This window comes from Hyla sarda, chromosome 9, assembly GCF_029499605.1.
Source record: "Hyla sarda isolate aHylSar1 chromosome 9, aHylSar1.hap1, whole genome shotgun sequence".
Classification (NCBI taxonomy): domain Eukaryota; kingdom Metazoa; phylum Chordata; class Amphibia; order Anura; family Hylidae; genus Hyla; species Hyla sarda.
In genome coordinates, this window is record NC_079197.1 from 107,901,478 (window position 1) to 107,919,962 (window position 18,485).

Below are 18,485 nucleotides of genomic sequence, written 5' to 3' on the forward strand. Positions count from 1 at the left end.
GGGATCTATACTGCACCTAATGTGGGGGATCTATACTGCACCTAATGTGGGGTGAACTATACTGCACCTAATATGGGGGAACTATACTGCACCTAATGTGGGGAACTGTACTGCACCTAATGTGGGGGACTATACTGCACCTAATGTGGGGGGAACTATACTGCACCTAATGTGGGGGGAACTATACTGCACCTAATGTGGGGGGAACTATACTGCACCTAATGTGGGGGGAACTATACTGCACCTAATGTGGGGGGAACTATACTGCACCTAATGTGGGGGGAACTATACTGCACCTAATGTGGAGAACTATACTGCACCTAATGTGGAGAACTATACTGCACCTAATGTGGAGAACTATACTGCACCTAATGTGGGGGAGCTATACTGCACGTAATGTTGGGGAGCTATACTGCACGTAATGTGGGGGAGCTATACTGCACCTAATGTGGGGAACTATACTGCACCTAATGTGGGAGAGCTATACTGCACCTAATGTGGGGGAGCTATACTGCACGTAATGTGGGGGAGCTATACTGCACCTAATGTGGGGGAGCTATACTGCACCTAATGTGGGGAACTATACTGCACCTAATGTGGGAGAGCTATACTGCACCTAATGTGGGGAAGCTATTCTGCACCTAATGTGGGGGAGCTGTTCTGTACCTAATGTGGGGGACTATATATTGCACCTAATGTGGGAACTATATACTGCACCTAATGTGGGGATCTATATACTGCACCTAATGTGGGGGGAACTCTGCTGCACTTAATGTGGGGGGAACTCTGCTGCACCTAATGTGAGGGGAACTCTGCTGCACCTAATGTGGGGGGAACTCTGCTGCACCTAATGTGGGGGGAACTCTGCTGCACCTAATGTGGGGGGAACACTGCCTACCTAATGTGGGGGGTACTCTGCCGCACCTAATGTGGGGGAACTCTGCCTACCTAATGTGGGGGGAACACTGCCGCACCTAATGTGGGGAGAACTCTTTCGCACCTAATGTGGGGGGAACTCTACTGCACCTAATGTGGGGGGAACTCTGCTGCACCTAATGTGGGGGGAACTCTTGTGCACCTAATGTGGGGGGACCTCTGCTGCACCTAATGTGGGGGCCTCGTATCGACGTTCGCTCACGTTGCGCTCCCAGAATTACAGGTCCGATGTTACAACGTCCTGATGCCGGCCCTAGAGCGTGACGTGCGTGAACATCAAGGGGGGGGGGGCTCCATGTCCATTTTGCTTGGGGCCCCCAAATTCCTTCAAACGGCCCTGCCTACCCTAAGCAGTTTAAAGGGGTTAAACAGCTGTTTTTTTTTCTTTAAACAGTGCTATGTCTGTCCTGAGGTTGTGTGTGATATTACAACTCAGCTACAGTTACTTCAATGAAACTGAGATGTAATACCACAGAATTCTATTCCGTGATAACCTCTTAACCCCTTAAGGACGCAGGACGTAAATGTACGTCCTGGTGCGGTGGTACTGGCTGATCGCAGCCAAGGACCCGCCGGCAATGGCCGAGATCGCGGGCGTCCGCCATTAACCCCTCAGGTGCCGGGATCAATACAGATCCCGGCATCTGTGGCAGTGCGCGATCATTCAGAATGCCGCACGGAGGTCCCCTCACCTTCCTCCTTCCGGCTCCCGGCATCTTCTGCTCTGGTCTGTGATCGAGCAGACCAGAGCAGAAGATCGCCGATAACACTGATCTGTTCTATGTCCTATACATAGAACAGATCAGTATTAGCAATCATGGTATTGCTATGAATAGTCCCCTATGGGGACTATTCAAGTGTAAAAAAAATGTTAAAAAATGTAAAAGTAAAAAAAAAAAGTGAAAAATCCCCTCCCCCAATAAAAAAGTAAAACGTCCGTTTTTTCCTATTTTACCCCCAAAAAGCGTAAAAAAATAAATTTTATAGACATATTTGGTATTGCCGCGTGTGTAAATGTCCGAACTATTAAAATAAAATGTTAATGATCCCGTACGGTGAACGGCGTGAACGAAAAAAAAATAGTCAAAAATTGCTACTTTTTTAATACATTTTATTAAAAAAATATATATATAAAAAATGTATTAAAAGTTTTTTATATGCAAATGTGGTATCAAAAAAAAGTATAGATCATGGCGCAAAAAATGAGCCCCCATACCGCCGCTTATACGGAAAATAAAAAAGTTTGAGGTCATCAAAATAAAGGGATTATAAACGTACTAATTTGGGTAAAAAGTTTGTGATTTTTTTTAAGCGCAACAATAACAGAAAAGTATGTAATAATGGGTATCATTTTAATCGTATTGACCCTCAGAATAAAGAACACATGTCATTTTTACCATAAATTGTACGGCGTGAAAACGAAACCTTCCAAAATTGCATTTTTCTTTTTAATTTCCCCACAAAAATAGTGTTTTTTGGTTGCGCCATACATTTTATGATATAATGAGTTATGTCATTACAAAGGACAACTGGTCGCGCAAAAAACAAGCCCTCATACTAGTCTGTTGATGAAAATATAAAAGAGTTATGATTTTTAGAAGGCGAGGAGGAAAAAATGAAAACGTAAAAATTAAATTGTCTGAGTCCTTAAGGCCAAAATGGGCTGAGTCCTTAACCCCTTAAGGACTCAGGGTTTTTCCGTTTTTGCACTTTCGTTTTTTCCTCCTTACCTTTTTAAAAATCATAACCCTTTCAATTTTCCACCTAAAAATCCATATTATGGCTTATTTTTTGCGTCGCCAATTCTACTTTGCAGTGACATTAGTCATTTTACCCAAAAATGCACGGCGAAACGGAAAAAAAAATCATTGTGCGACAAAATCGAAAAAAAAACGCCATTTTGTAACTTTTGGGGGCTTTCGTTTCTACGCAGTGCATATTTCGGTAAAAATTACACCTAATCATTATTCTGTAGGTCCATACGGTTAAAATGATACCCTACTTATATAGGTTTGATTTTGTCGCACTTCTGGAAAAAATCATAACTACATGCAGGAAAATTTATACGTTTAAAAATGTCATCTTCTGACCCCTATAACTTTTTTATTTTTCCATGTATGGGGTGGTATGAGGACTCATTTTTTGCGCCGTGATCTGAAGTTTTTATCGGTATGATTTTTGTTTTGATCGGACTTTTTGATCACTTTTTATTCATTTTTTAATTATATAAAAAGTGACCAAAATACGCTTTTTTGGACTTTGGAATTTTTTGGCGCGTACGCCATTGACCGTACGGCTTAATTAATGATATATTTTTATAGTTCGGACATTTACGCACGCGGCGATACCACATATGTTTATTTTTTATTTTTTTTACACTGTTTTATTTTTTTTATGGGAAAAGGGGGGTGATTCAAACTTTTATTAGGGAAGGGGTTAAATGACCTTTATTAACACTTTTTTTTTACATTTTTTTTGCAGTGTTATAGGTCCCATAGGGACCTATAACACTGCACACACTGATCTCTAATGCTGATCACTGGCGTGCATTAACACGCCTGTGATCAGCATTATCGGCGCTTGACTGCTCCTGCCTGGATCTCAGGCACGGAGCAGTCATTCGTCGATCGGACACCGGGGAGGCAGGTAAGAGCCCTCCCGGTGTCCGATCAGCTGTTCGGGACGCCGCGATTTCACCGCGGCGGTCCCGAACAGCCCGACTGAGCAGCCGGGTCACTTTCACTTTCACTTTAGAAGCGGCGGTCAGCTTTGACCGCCGCTTCTAAAGGGTTAATACCGCACATCGCCGCGATCGGCGATGTGTGGTATTAGCCGCGGGTCCCGGCCGTTGATTAGCGCCAGGACCCACGCGATATGATGCGGGATCGCGGCGCGATCCCGCTTCAAATCGCGGGAGCCGGCGCAGGACGTAAATATACGTCCTGCGTCGTTAAGGGGTTAAGGGGTTAAAGGGGTACTCCACTGGAAACATTTTTTTTTTTTTTTTTAAATCAACTGGTGCCGGAAAGTTAAACAGATTTGTAAATTACTTCTATCAAAAATCTTAATCCTTCCAGTACTTATCACCTGTTATATGCTCCACAGGAAGTTATTTTCTTTTTTAATTTCCTTTCCTTCGCTACTGACACCTCTGTTCATTATAGGAACAGTCTAGAGCAGGAGAGGTTTGCTATGGGGATTTGCTCCTACTCTGGACAGTTCTTAAAATAGACAGAGGTGTTAGCAGAGAGCACTGTGGTCAGACAGAAAGGAAATGCAAAAATAAAAGAACTTCCTGTGGAGCATATAGCAGCTGATAAGTACTGGAAGGATTACATTTTTAAAATATAAGTAATTTACAAATCTGTTTAACTTTCTGTCACCAGTTGATTTAAAAAAAACAACATGTTTTCCAGTGGAGTACCCCTTTAAAAGATAATCAATTTGTTATATTTTTTATGTTGGGGGAGGGGGCGGTTGATGTCCACAGGTCCTTTTTAAGTCTACATTTTTGGAATTTGCAGCATGCTTCTCTGTGTTTTCTGTCCCACAATTCCCTTGTGCATGTCCATGTGAAGAAATGGTGAAGGCCAGACAGTCATGATAAATACACTTCATTATCACCACTACAGTAAATGACAGGGCATGCACTAAAGAATAGCGGACAGTACCCATAAAAATAAGATAGGTAAACAGATCTGCATTAAAGAGATTAAATAAACAAATGGTACCGAAATAACATTGATGAAATGACAGATATTATTGTTAAAGCATTGACTTTTGCTTTACACTACATTAACTTAGTAGGGACTCTCTTTAAAAAAAAAGTGTTAATAAATCACATAGAAAAGTGGACAACCTGGCAGAAGCTTATTATTAGGTAACCTTCTTAATAAAAGGGACTTTCTAAGGGCCCTATTACACTAGACAATTATCGTTGAAAAGGGCCAGTGATCGCCAGATAATGAGCAAATGATGCTGACCGCTTAGTTCTGACATGCTAAAAAATTGTTGCCCATCGCCCACACATCTCCCCGTGTAATAAGACCTAGAGCTGATGGCTGATTAGAGCAAAGGGGCACCCAAACAATATATCAATAGTTTGTGCGCCCCTCTGTGGACAATAGTCAAGCCTTGTAAAGGCTTTGTAAATGAGCATCAATCTGCAAGATCAAGGTCTATTGTGCTTCTCAGCCCATATAACAGGGCCCTAATGGAATAACCCATTTAAGCCTGTGCAGAGCTCAACCAAGGATTTTACTGTAGATAGCCATTCAATTGTTGATAAAATTATTGTTTCCAATAATATTTTTATCAGCTCCCAGTCTTTATTATTTATGTAATATATAGGAGGTAAAAACTGCTGCTTTATTTCCAAAACTTTTCACCATAATCAAACCATTTAAAGACTGATGTTGTGTATGTACTTAAATCTGTACTACAGGGGTTTATAGGCTGAAAACAATGTGAACATCATTTCTAGTGCGAGTTCTCTAAATAAGAGGTTGTACCTTCATTTGTTGTTTTCATTACTGTTTCATTGTTATTTTTCAGCCAAATCTTGAATAAGACGCATAATGGATGCTGCTGCTATTATGTGCAGTGACTCATCCTGAATTATGCATGGGCTAATAACATACATGGATATGCCTAACACCCACGACTAATCAGAGTAAACGCAAGAGGACAGTTACATTTGATACTTATGACTAACAAATTTGACAAAAAATAATAGATGGCGGAGGTGCAGTAGACATCGCATATCTAGATTTTCGAAAGGCTTTTGACACTGTCCCACATAGAAGACTTATCAATAAACTACAGTCATTGAGCTTGGACTCCTATATTGTTGAGTGGATTAGGCAGTGGCTGAGTAACAGACAACAGAGGGTTGTAGTCATTGGAGAATATTCAGAGCAAGGTCTTGTCACCAGTGGGGTACCTCAGGGATCTGTACTGGGACCAATTTTGTTTAATATCTTCATTAGTGATATCGCAAAAGGTCTTGATGGTAAGGTATGTCTTTTTGCTGATGACACAAAGATATGTAACAGGGTTGCTGGAAAAGGATTTAGGCAAACTAGAAGAATGGTCAGAACTCTGGCAACTGAAATTTTATGTGGATAAGTGCAAGATAATGCACCTGGGGTGTAAAAACTCTCAGGCAGAATTTAGAATATTTGACACAGTCCTGACCTCAGTATCTGAGGGGATTTAGGAGTAATTATTTATTGAGCGAACTTTTGAAAAACTCGATTTGGCCGATTTGCCAAATCTTCCCAAAAATTTGTTTCGGTCCGAATTTATTTGCGGCCTATTTATGGCCTACAGAAAGGCTCAATAGGGGTGTACAACACTTTGCATTGTCTTAACACGCATAGGGAGTGTGCTGTGTTAGTGAAATTATATTGTTTTTCAGTATGACAAGCAGATTTCAGGCATTGCTATCAGAATCACTGCTGCAGAGCGTCAGAGTGGCAGCAGGGAGACCATATGGTGTCAAACTTGAAGAGAATAAAGAGATTTTTTATGTGATTTTAATTTAAATGGTACCTCTCATCAAATAAACTTTTGATATATTTTAGATTAATGAATGTTGAATAACTTTCCAATAGCATGTTAATGAAAAATATGCTTCTTTCTATTGTATTTTCCCCGATCAGTCCTGTCAGCAAGCATTTCTGACTCATGCTGGAGTCCTAAACACTCAGAGCTGCCAGCCTGCTTTGTTCACAGCCAAACAGGCTGTGAACAAAGCAGGCTGGCAGCTCTGAGCGTTCTCCTTTGTGAACAAAGCAGACTGGCAGCTCATAGTGTTTAGGACTCCAGCATGAGTCTGAAATGCTTGCTGCCAGGACTGGTAGGGAGACCCCTAGTGGTAATTTCTTCAAAGTGGAAAATTAAATAGAAAGAAGCATATTTTTTAATAACATGCAATTGTAAAGTTATTCTGCATACATTAATCTATAATATATGAAAAGTTTTTTTGATGAGAGGTACCCTTTAATTCCATGCCTGATGAAGCTGCGCATGCACAGCGAAATGCGCTGCATCTAATGAATCCATTGATTTTATCTGGCTCCCTGATGGTTCCTCTCTGCGCCGGACTAACTCCTGAATTTACGGTCACCCTGTTTTGATTCTACAGCCTGGATGTGGTGAAGCATGAGGGGACCATATAGTGTCTGAATGGCACAGACTGGATATGGCTGAAGCATGAGGACACCATACAGTGGCTGAATGGCACAACCTGGAGTTGGCTGAAGCATGAGGAGACCATATAGTGGCTGAATGGCACAGCCTGGAGTTGGCTGAAGCATGAGGAGACCATATAGTCGCTGAATGCCACAGCCTGGAGGTGGTGAAGCATGAGGAGACCATAAAGTGTCTGAATGGCACAGCCTGGTGTTGGTGGCAGCATGAGGAGACCATATAGTGTCTGAATGGCACAGCCTGGAGTTGGTGGCAGCATGAGGACACCATATTGTGTCTGAATGGCACAGCCTGGAGGTGGCTGAAGCATGAGGAGACCATATAGTGGCTGAATGGCACAGCCTGGAGGTGGTGAAGCATGAGGAGACCATATAGTGGCTGAATGGCACAGCCTGGAGTTTGTGGCAGCATAAGGAGACCATATAGTGGCTGAATGGCACAGCCTGGAGGTGGCAGCAGCATCAGAAGTCCTGAAAGTGACCCGGTGATAGAGTGGTGCGGTGGGTGACAATACCAGTACCCGGTGATGAAGGTGGGTGAAAGAAAAGTCTGATGCAGAGGAATGTTTGTAACTGGGGAGCAGCGCCTTAAATCTGTTTGGCACTATCCATATTTGTGAAGTGTTGGTGTGGAACCATGGTCAATCTACTCTGGTGCATCAGGCATTGGTGGGTGGAAATTTTCGCTAATCCATGCCTGATTCATCTTCACAAAGGTCAGTCTCTCCTCATTTTTCATGGACAGACAAGTTCCCCTTGGGGTGATTATGGCTCCCACCGCAATAAACACCCGCTCTGATGGCACACTACTGGCCGGGCAGGACAGCTTTTCCAGGGCAAACTCTGCTAGTTGCGGCCACAAATCAAGTTTAGCTTCCCAGAAGTCCAGCGGATCTTCAAGGTGTGTTGGCATAGGCATGTCAAGGTATGCCACCACCTGCTGGTTCAGGTCCTGCGCTCCAGGTCTACTCAGGCTGTTGCTGATGGAGCTGATACTGCTCCTGCCATCCCACCCCTCCCCAGCAGCCATGGCAGTGGAAGGATTGCGCAGGGCCCCTCCCCCCCATTCAGACCTGCGAGAGAATGGACGATGGTGCCGATAGGCATCGGCCTACTGACTACATAGGAAACCTCTGTAGTAGGTCAGTTTGTCCTCCCTCTCAGTGGGTGTAAAAAAGGCCCCTATTTTGTGGCGGTAGCGAGGGTCCAATAAGGTGGAGAGCAAGAAGTCATTCTGCTGCCGGATGGTGACAATTCAGCTGTCGCTACACAAACAAGTAAGCATGCATCGTGTTATTTGTGCAAGTGGCTCGGAGTGTCTCCCTGCCTCTATCTCCACTGCATACTGCCACGGTGTGTCTGGGTCCTCTGTCTCGCCTACCTCATAACCCTCTAGCTCCTCTGGCTGCTCCTGATCCTCCTCTCCTGTCAGATTACTAGAAAAAACGCCCATTTGGCAAAACCTAAACTGTGCTCCACTGTGCCCCTCCTCCTCTTCCAGTTCAGCCCCCACAGGGCTCAGGTGGCCATGAGATGTAGGTGCCACGTCTCCAGTGCCCTGACCAGACATTGTTTCCAAAAAGTGTTGTAAGAAATTAAGCAGTGGAATGATGTTGTTCATCCCGTAATCCTCGTGACTAATAATGTGGCTTCCTCAAAGGGCCTGAGCAAATGGCAGGTTTCATGTATGAGCTGCCACAGGTTCACATTGAAGTTACACAGGGGAGTACCCCTATCCGCCTAGATCATCAAGAAATCGGTGATGGCTCTTCTCTGTTCGTATAGTCGGTCCAACATATGGAGGGTGGAATTCCAACGTGTGGCAATGTCGCAAATCAAACTATGTCGGGGGATACCGTTCTGACGCTGCAGTTCAAGGAGGGTGTGCTTTGCGGTGTACGAGTGGCTAAAGTGCATGCAAAGTTTTCTTTCCATTGTTAGGATGTCTTGCAAATGGGGGGAACACTTCAGGAACCGCTTGACAACCAGATTGAACACGTGTGCCATGCAGGGCACATGGCTCAGCCTTCCCAGTCACAACGCAGACAAGATGTCAGTCACATTTCCAGTTTTCGTGGAGTAAGCCATGCTTCGATTTCTTTACGAATGACTTTTAGCAGTTCCTCCCCTGTGTGACTCCGTTCGCCAAGGCAAACCATGTGAAAAACAGCGTGACACCGCTGTGCCCTGCACACATGGTATGCTGAAGGGGCACTGAGACTTGTCTGGACAGTGGAGGCTGAGGACAGAGGAGGATGAGAAGGTGGAGACACTGTCACAGGACCAATGGCCTGAGAGCGTGGAGGAGGAAGCAGCGCGACCTGTCCAAGTTGGTGTTGTGGCTGTTCAGCAGCCGCATTCAACCAGTGAGCCGTAAAGGACATGTAGTGTCCAGGACCATAGTTACAGCTCCAGACGTCGGCGCTGCGTGCACTTTGGAACACACCGACAGGCTCAAGGACTGGCCCACCTTCTGTTCCACAAAATTGTACTGCCTCATTTCGCAAAGAAATGACGGCCTGGCACTCTCCACCTCGGCTTGGCACAAGCCATCAGTTCCCTGAAAGGTGCAGAGTCCACCACTTGAAAAGGGAGGGACTGCAGCACCAGCAACTTAGACAGGAGCACATTCAGCTTCTGCGCAGTTGAATGAGTGGGCGCATACTGTTGTCTCTTGGACAGGGCTTTGCCAATGAATTGTTGGCAGAATGAATGACTAAAAGTAGGAGGAGCAAGAGCTTCTGGAGCGACAGGAGGAGGGTATGACACACAGCTCCCTTTGGCCGAGGTGGTGGAGGCTTAGCTGGCTGATAGAGAGAGCGGCGTGCCACTGGGTGATGCAGCAGGCTGGACCACTACATCGGAGCCACGGTTCTCCCAGGCCGCTTTATGGTGGCAAAGCATATGTTGACGCAGGGCCGTGGTGCCAACATTCGGACCCTGGCCCCGCTTCACCTTCTGCCAACACATCTTGCATGTGGCCATGGTAACCTCCTCCGGATGCTTGATGAAAAACTGTCACACCGCGGAGTAGCTGATTTTCCCACCAACAGTCCGCACTAATTGACTGCTACTGCTGCCGTCTCCAGGAACCCCTGTTCCAATACCTTTTGGGAAGGTAGGCTGCCGCAAAGCAGGTGGTCTCCCTCGGGCACGTTTGCCTCCAGAATTTCCACTTCTGCCATCATGCTGACTGTCAACTATGCTACCACCTTGGTGGCTCAGCTGCTGCCTCACGGGCAACCTGCAACCCTAAAGCCCTTTCTGCACCCGGCTCCCAAGTGCGTTCGGCTTCATCATCATCGAGTTGTGTCTACACGTCACTGATGTCCTCCTCAGGTTACTCAACAGTGTCTGCTTCAGGAACCTGAACACATGGCAACACCGCCTCCCACGTCAATCTCCGCATCACTACTTGCCCGCCTAGTGGAGGAAGCGGCGGATGTCTTCTCCACTTCTTGACTGGGCAGTAGCTGCTGACTGTCCTCTATTAGATCGTCCTCAATGAGTAGTGGAGCTGAACTCACAGCATAAGATACTTCTTTAGGGGAGGGAACAGCATAGGACAGAGACAATGGGAGGACAGTGACTGCTCCTGGGCCATGCCAACTGAGGGTTGAGTCTGAAGAACCCACCGACTGTTGACTGGGGTTATCAGATGTCACTTGTGATGAACTGGATTACCGTGTTAACCAATCGATGATGGCAGATGGTTTGCTGGTTAGCTGTTAGCTGATACCGGGAGCTCAGGCCTCTCGCTGTGACTCCTGCTGCCACGCTGCCACACTCTGCCTGACATACTTAGTGAGTATATAAGGGAAGCACAATACGCTTCATGATGCTTATAACAGTATTTGCCTAGAACAGCAGCAAGTTTGTACTTTTGGCTGGACTTTCACAGTATCCAGGCCCTTGACAGATTAACAGGTACAAAATTGTACAAAACTTAGATGTAGGTATGTGGTATGCACATATGAGGGATGAAAAATGCGCCACAGTACGCTTTGAAAAAAAAAACGTATTGGAGTAAAACACCAGCCGGTTATTACTTTTGCCTGGCCTTTCACAGTATTTAGGCCCTTGACAGATTAACAGGTACAAAATAGTACACTACTTAGATAGTAGGTATGTGGTATGTACTTATGAGGGCAGAAAGATGCGCTACAGTACACTTTAAAGCAAAATTTATTTTTGCACAACACCAGCAATACACAGTCGATGTATACTAAATCCAAAATTGCACTCTCTCAAAGACTATTAGGAACGGACTGCTGGGTATTATACCGTCTACAGACTAGGCTTGTTGAAATGTATGAGGCAACACACAGCTCTCTGCCCCTCTCTGTAATACAATGCTGTAGAAAGTGACTGGGAGGTAAATGGCTGCAGTAAAAAATCTTTTCACACTGCTCTCTGTCCACCTGAACACTGATGTGACTAGGAGGAGAAATGCTTCGGGAAAAAGCTTTTCTGTGTGACACACACACACAGGCTGTCCATCCTATCTTTCTGCAGTGAAAGGATGAAGTGACGATCTGGAATATACAAGCCAACTATGGAAGAAAATAAAGAAAGTCTGAGTGGCACCACTAGTTTATAAGGACACCGTTCACTAATTCACAATTGGAACCAAAAAGGATACAATAAGTGGGTATTCAGACACGGAAGAAATGCATAATTGCGCGAAACCGCCGGAAGTCGCCCCAGTGCGCCCCACGCCAAGTACACCTGCGAGTCGGATGCCGTACTTCTGAGACGAGCTGAACATACAGTACCTGGGTGGTGAGTGCAGGATTACCTTTGATGCATTGTATGATCTAGAATATGGCTGCCGATTATATAGGGCTGTGACATCACAGGGATGACTGGCTGCTCATAGGCTGCATCCTGCATGTGATTCAGGGTCATCCCACCTACCCGCCTTCCCAGAGTTCCTTGCCGCATGTCCTAACATGCGGATCCGCCATTTTAGATGCCCTGGAGCCCTGACCGTACTAAATGGAGTTTAATGAAGTGATTTATGCAATAGAATCGCGGCGATATTCGCATTCTTTGCGATTCAAATTTTTCATGAAATTTGTAACAAATTCGGATTCGTCAGCTTCGATTCGCTCATCTCTAATGTATAGCTTGGAATAAAGACGAGACCGAGGGGATATGATGAAAACTTTTAAATACATAAAGGGAATCAACACGGTAAAGAAGGAGAGCATATTTAAAAAAAAGAAAAACTACCACAAGAGGATATAGTTTAAAATTCAAGGGGCAAAGCTTTATGCAATAATTACTTTACTGAGAGAGTAGTGGATGCATGGAATAGCCTTCCTGCCGAAGTGGTAGCTGCAAATACAGTGAAGGAGTTTAAGCATGCATGGGATAAGTATAAGGCTTTCCTTCTTACAAGATAGAGATAGGTATAAGGCTATCCTTCATACAGTATTAGATAGGGATAGGGGTAAGGCTATATTTCATTTAAGATAGGGCCCGGGACTATTGATAGGATTCAGATACATTGGGCAGACTAGATGGGCCAAATGGTTCTTATCTGCTAACACATTCTATGTTTCTATGACAACAACATTCATGCAATATATAGGTCAGGATAACAATCATGTACTCAGCGATGACCTCTAACACCTTCTCATTATCCCCGCTCTGAGTGCAGATTTCACTTATGATTCCAGTCTATAGCTGAAGCTCTGCTTGTGATGTGCATTAATATTCTGCCACATTCATGTTATTTTTTGTTTTATAAATGCAGTTATTGTACAATGGTAATAATACGAAAAGATACATAACATGTAGGTGATATTTACATATTTTATTTTCTATAATTGAAATATGCTGAAACATGCTGAAATTAATATAATGTTCCCTACAAGTAGATGTCACTGACTAAATTCTTTCTTATATGAAGCATATTTACAACCAAAAGTAAAACCTTTCCAATCTAGTCTGCACAGAAGAGCATTCAGCTTGTTTAAAACAGTTATTGCTCGAGTGACTCTTGGGTTCCATATCACAAGTGTGGTTAGGGTGTGAGTGTGAGGGCAGATGTTATTACCCTAGGGGCAGATGGCATTAAACCCTTATATTCATGACTCCAGGGCATGGTTTAACCTCTACACCATCCAAAGGTATACCGCTGGATACTGGGCTAGGCACAGGGGCAAATAATGACTCAGACGCCAAGTTACGGAATGATGGCAGCTTTACTGAGATAGAAAGGTGTAACAGTCTTAACAGCTTAGGCAGGCCCAAGGAGGTGACCAGTGACTTCAGAGACTTTAGGGCTCAATTGGACAATTTGATGCAGGGCCACGCTGACTTGACACAGATTAATCTTGACTGACTTGACTGGGACTGACTAGACAGACTTCCTCCTGTTTGTAGCTTACCAGGTTTTGACGTTCACCTGTGGAGTAGTGTACTTGAGGAAACGTGGCTGCGTGGTAGGCTTTAGGCCTCCTCAGGACACTAGACACACTCTCTCAGGACTTGACCTTGCTGCACTCAGTAGAGAAGAGAATAAGAGCGTGAACTAGCTCCACCTAGGGTTTATATGGGGAGACTCTGGAGGGGTCCCATAGGTCACCTTGTAGGTCACATGGTCACTGGTACCTTCCTTGGTTACAACATATGACAACAGTATTTAAAGGTATATGACAAGTTATATACATTACATTAGATAACACAGGTGGTAGTTAACTATTTAGGGAATGCAGACAAAAGAGGGGCCCAGCTGTCACTGAATGGCTTCTGCCTGATAGGGCAGCAAAGGTACAGGGGTGCAACTCCTGTACTGGGCCACCACACAAGTCTGTAGGCACTCTGCAGCACTATGGTTTTACCATACAGCCTCATAATCTCTCAATGTGATAAGGGTACAACATGGACATGCAATGAAGCTGTGTGCTTGAACTGCCTTAAATGAACATGCTCCAGAATCTAATGGGTGTTTGCTACTTTCCAATGCATCATTATTACTTTGTGCAGGCACAAAGGGGAAATGTATTACTGTACAGGGACACAGAGTGGGGCATTACTACTGTGGGGATACAATGGGTGGCATTACTACTGTGTGGGCAAAAATGGAGGGATTAATATATAAGATGCACAAAAGGTGTTAGTATTAGGCTAGGTTTTCACTTTCACTGCAATAAAAACACAACATTTGCTGCACAGCGTTTTTTCATGGGCAGATGTTAGCTGTAAATCAATATGCAAAATACTATTTCCACTTGCCATTTTTTCTTCTTGGCGTTTTTTCGCTCCTCTTTGGTGCTTTCCTGCTCCTTGGCATTTTTTTAGCAGCATGTTGAGACTCGTCTTGGCGTTTTTCTCCCATGGAAGTCTATGGGACTGAAAAAATGCCAAAAAAAAGCCATGTGAGTTTTAACATTGGCGTTTTTGCAGGCGGTTTTTATTCTTTTTTTTTAGTTTAACGATCTAAAAAAGGCATGGAGTTTGATTGATTAATTTTCATAATTTACCATTAAAAAGAAAAATTTCGTAGATTACCATTAAAAGGGTACTCCTCCCCTGGCATCTTATCCCCTATCCAAAGGATAGGGGATAAGATGTTAGATTGCCGCGGTCCCGCTGCTGGGGACCCCGGGGATCGCTGCTGCAGCACCCCGCCATCATTACTGCACAGAGCGAGTTCGCTCTGTGCGTAATGACGGGCGATACAGGGGCCGGAGCAGCGTGACGTCATGGCTCCGCCCCTCATGACATCGCGGCCCGTCCCCTTAATGCAAGTCTGTGGCAGGGGGCATGACGACCGCCACGCCCCCTTCCCATAGACTTTTATTGACGGGGGCGGGCCGTGACGTCACGAGGGGTTGAGCCGTGACGTAACGATGCTCCGCCCCCTGTATTGTCCGTCATTACGTGCAGAGCGATCTCGTCTGCGCTGTAATGATAGCGGGGTGCCGCAGCAGCGATCCCCGGGGTCCCTAGCAGTGGGACTCCGGCGATCTGATATCTTATCCCCTATACTTTGGATAGGGGACAAGATGTCTAGGGGCGGAGTACCCCTTTAAAAAGAAAAAAAAAGATGCAGAAGGGATGGGAAAAAAAGTAGGGAACAAATTTTCTATTTTTTTGGAACAAATTTTCTATTTTTTTAGAACAAATTTTTTTTTGAAGCAGGAAACAATTTATGTTTGCGGGCAGGGACCTGAAAATGTACCCGGCAATATTAAAAATGGATAAGGGGTCCATGTAATTTTTATTTTCATTTTATCAAATTTTTTATTCATAATCTATTTACTGTATTTTAATAATGTTATCTTTAATACATATTGTGTTTTATATTATATTAACTATATGTCCGTCCTTATTTGCGGTACTGCCACTACTCCCCGCATTGGACAGAGTGTGTTTCATGTTGGCAGCAGTGGTACCTGCATTAAGGGGCAGATTGCAGTGGGTCTTACTCCTGAGACCTGTTGCAATCGTAATTTATAATTGTGAGAAGCGGGCGACTGGCAGCACCGCTCCCCTCCTCTGTACTGTAATCCAGAGCGGTGATCTGAAGAGAACTTTACAACACAGATTCATATTTCCTGCTGAGATCTGTGATTGGCCAGCACCGTCTCTCATGGAACACACTCTGTTCCATGCTGGGAATAGTTGTAGTACCGCAAATGAGAACAGACATATAGTTAATATAGTATTAAACACAATATTAATTTAAAATACATTACATACATTAGTAATAAAAAGTTTCATAAAATGAAAGTAAAAAATATAATATTTTTAAAAAGACATGGACCCCTTTTAATATTGCCGGGTACATTTTCAGGTCCCTGTCCGCACACATAAATTGTTCCCTGCTTAAAAATGACAATGTTGTTCTAAAAAATAGAAAATTTGTTCCTTACAATTTTTCCCATCCCTTCTGCATCCTTTGTTTAGTTTTTTGCACCTAACAAAATTTGGAAAAAACCTGCCAAAGAGGTCAAAAATGCAATCTCCACAGAAAGGTAAAAACACCAGAAAAAACGCCAAAACGCAGGAAAAATCTGTGGCAGTTTTTCTGGTGTATTTTTTTTTTACCTAAAAGATGCCAGGAAAAAAAATCAAGTGGAAAAAGGAGGCATTAATATGCAGGAGCACAAAAAGGGATAGTATTACCTTGTGAGGGCACAAAGAGGGATTAAATAATGTCGGTGGCACAAATACAGTGTTTCTCAAGTGTGGTCCTCAAGTCCCAGCATATTTTGTGCAGCTGATTTTGCTACAAATGAACTTGGGAAGCAAAATCAGCTGCAGGAAACATGCAGCAAAAATATGCAGCATATCCTGTATGTGTGAAAATACCCATAGGGAAGATTGATCAAAACTTGTGTAGAGGAAGAGTGGTTCAGTTGCCTATAGCAACCAGATCGCTTTTTTCATATACCAAAGGCCGTTTTTTTTTTTTTTTTTATAAAAGAAACAATCGGATTGGTTACTATAGGTAACTGCACCTCTCTTCCTCTACCAAGGTTTTGATAAATCTCCTCAATAATTCTAAAGGCCATAAAATTACTTGAAATCTTATTTTTAACTTTTTAGGGAAGGGCTTATTTTACATTTTTTATGTGCTTCTCTTATGCCTTTGGGTCTTTGGCTCAGTACTATTGTTCATCATATCTGGCGCAGATCCTATTTAGTTGTCTCAACCTGCCACAGGCAGGGCAGATTAAGACTGCCTGGAAGACGGAGCACTTCATTATGATGCCCCCCCCCCCCCCCCCCCGATAGTCCCCCTTCCTTTCCGCTGAGACCTGTCAAGGCCTGTCAAGAAAGGAACAGACTGAGACCAAAAATAGGCCTGGGTATATTAGACTATGTCCCCTTTTTATTTTTGGTGGGTGTCACAGGAGTCAGGCCCCCGTTAAAATAAAATGGCTGCATGGTCTAAAATCACTTCAGTTCAGGTCACTCTTTCCAGCTGTTGCAAAGCTACAACACGCATTATGTCTGGAGAGCTTCAGGCATTATAGTAGTTGTAGTTTTGTAACAGCTGGAGCCTCATATACAGTGTCATCCATTATTACTGCAAAACTTAGAAGTGACGAGAGATCTAATGGGACAGTCAGGAGAAAACACCAACATAAAATGATTCACAGGAGACATCTTCTCTGTTATCTTTCCTCTTCTTCTTCATCTGGCCCAGACGCCAGGTCTCCTTCCAGCTCCATCTTCCTCTGTAAAGTTTGAGGCCTGGACATCATTGGTTCCTCACTCTGCCAGCCCATCCTCATCCTCTGTATAAAGACGACAATCATTATTACCCTACAAGAGATTGTGCTTCCTAAATATAATACTGCCAAACCCTGTGTACCCTGTATATTATACTGCCAAATATCATGCCCTCTAAAAATAAAACTACCACACACTGTCTTCTGTAGTATGCACAGAGCAGCAGCATCCCATTGAAAACAAGCAAAATTCTACTGGCGGAAGTTCGTAGTGTGGACGAGCCCTAATTCCCCCAGACCCCTAAGTCCTCCTCCAGACTCCTGCTCCCAGTGACCCCTAAGGCTAGGTTTCCCCCTATTTTTACCTGCAAAAACACAGAAAAACTGCTACTGCTTTTTCCTGTGTTATGGTAATTTTTTGGCATTTTTTTCTTGTGCTTTTGCCTTCTCTGGAAACTTAGCCTTAGTCCTCCCCTGGTCCTTAAAGGGGTACTCCACCCCTAGACATCTTATCCCCTACCCAAAGGCCCTGGTCCTTAAAGGGGTACTCCACCTCTAGACATCTTATCCCCTATCCAAAGGATAGGGGATAAGATGTCTAGGGGTGGAGTACCCCTTTAAGTCCCCCCCCTTCAACACTCCTGGTCCTTCTCCACTATTCCACTTTTCTGCACCCCCTACCCCCCCCCTCAGTCCCCTTCACACTCCTCGGCCCCCTTTACCAAACCCACACTTACCTTACCTCACCCACCACCCCCCCCCCAAACAACCTCACTTCAGCCCCCCATGCCCCCCTGGTCCTTCTCCACTACACTTTTCTCCACCAACCCCACCCCCAGTTCCCCCACATTAGGTTGTAGTTCACCCACATTAGGTTGTAGTTCCCCCACAGTAGGTTGCAGTTCACCTACTTTCGGTTGTAGTCCCCCCACATTACGTTGGCAGTATCCCCCCACAGACATCCAGCCTCCAGCCATATACAGTGTATGGCTGGAGACTGTATGTCTGTTTACTGCCCCACTTCAGTGCTCTGACCACCGCTCCTCTGGTACGGGGTCATGATCTACTGCTATGGCCTAGGGGCCATAGCAGCAGGTCCCGGCACCGGAGGAGTGGTGGTCGGAGCACTGAAGATAACGTGCAG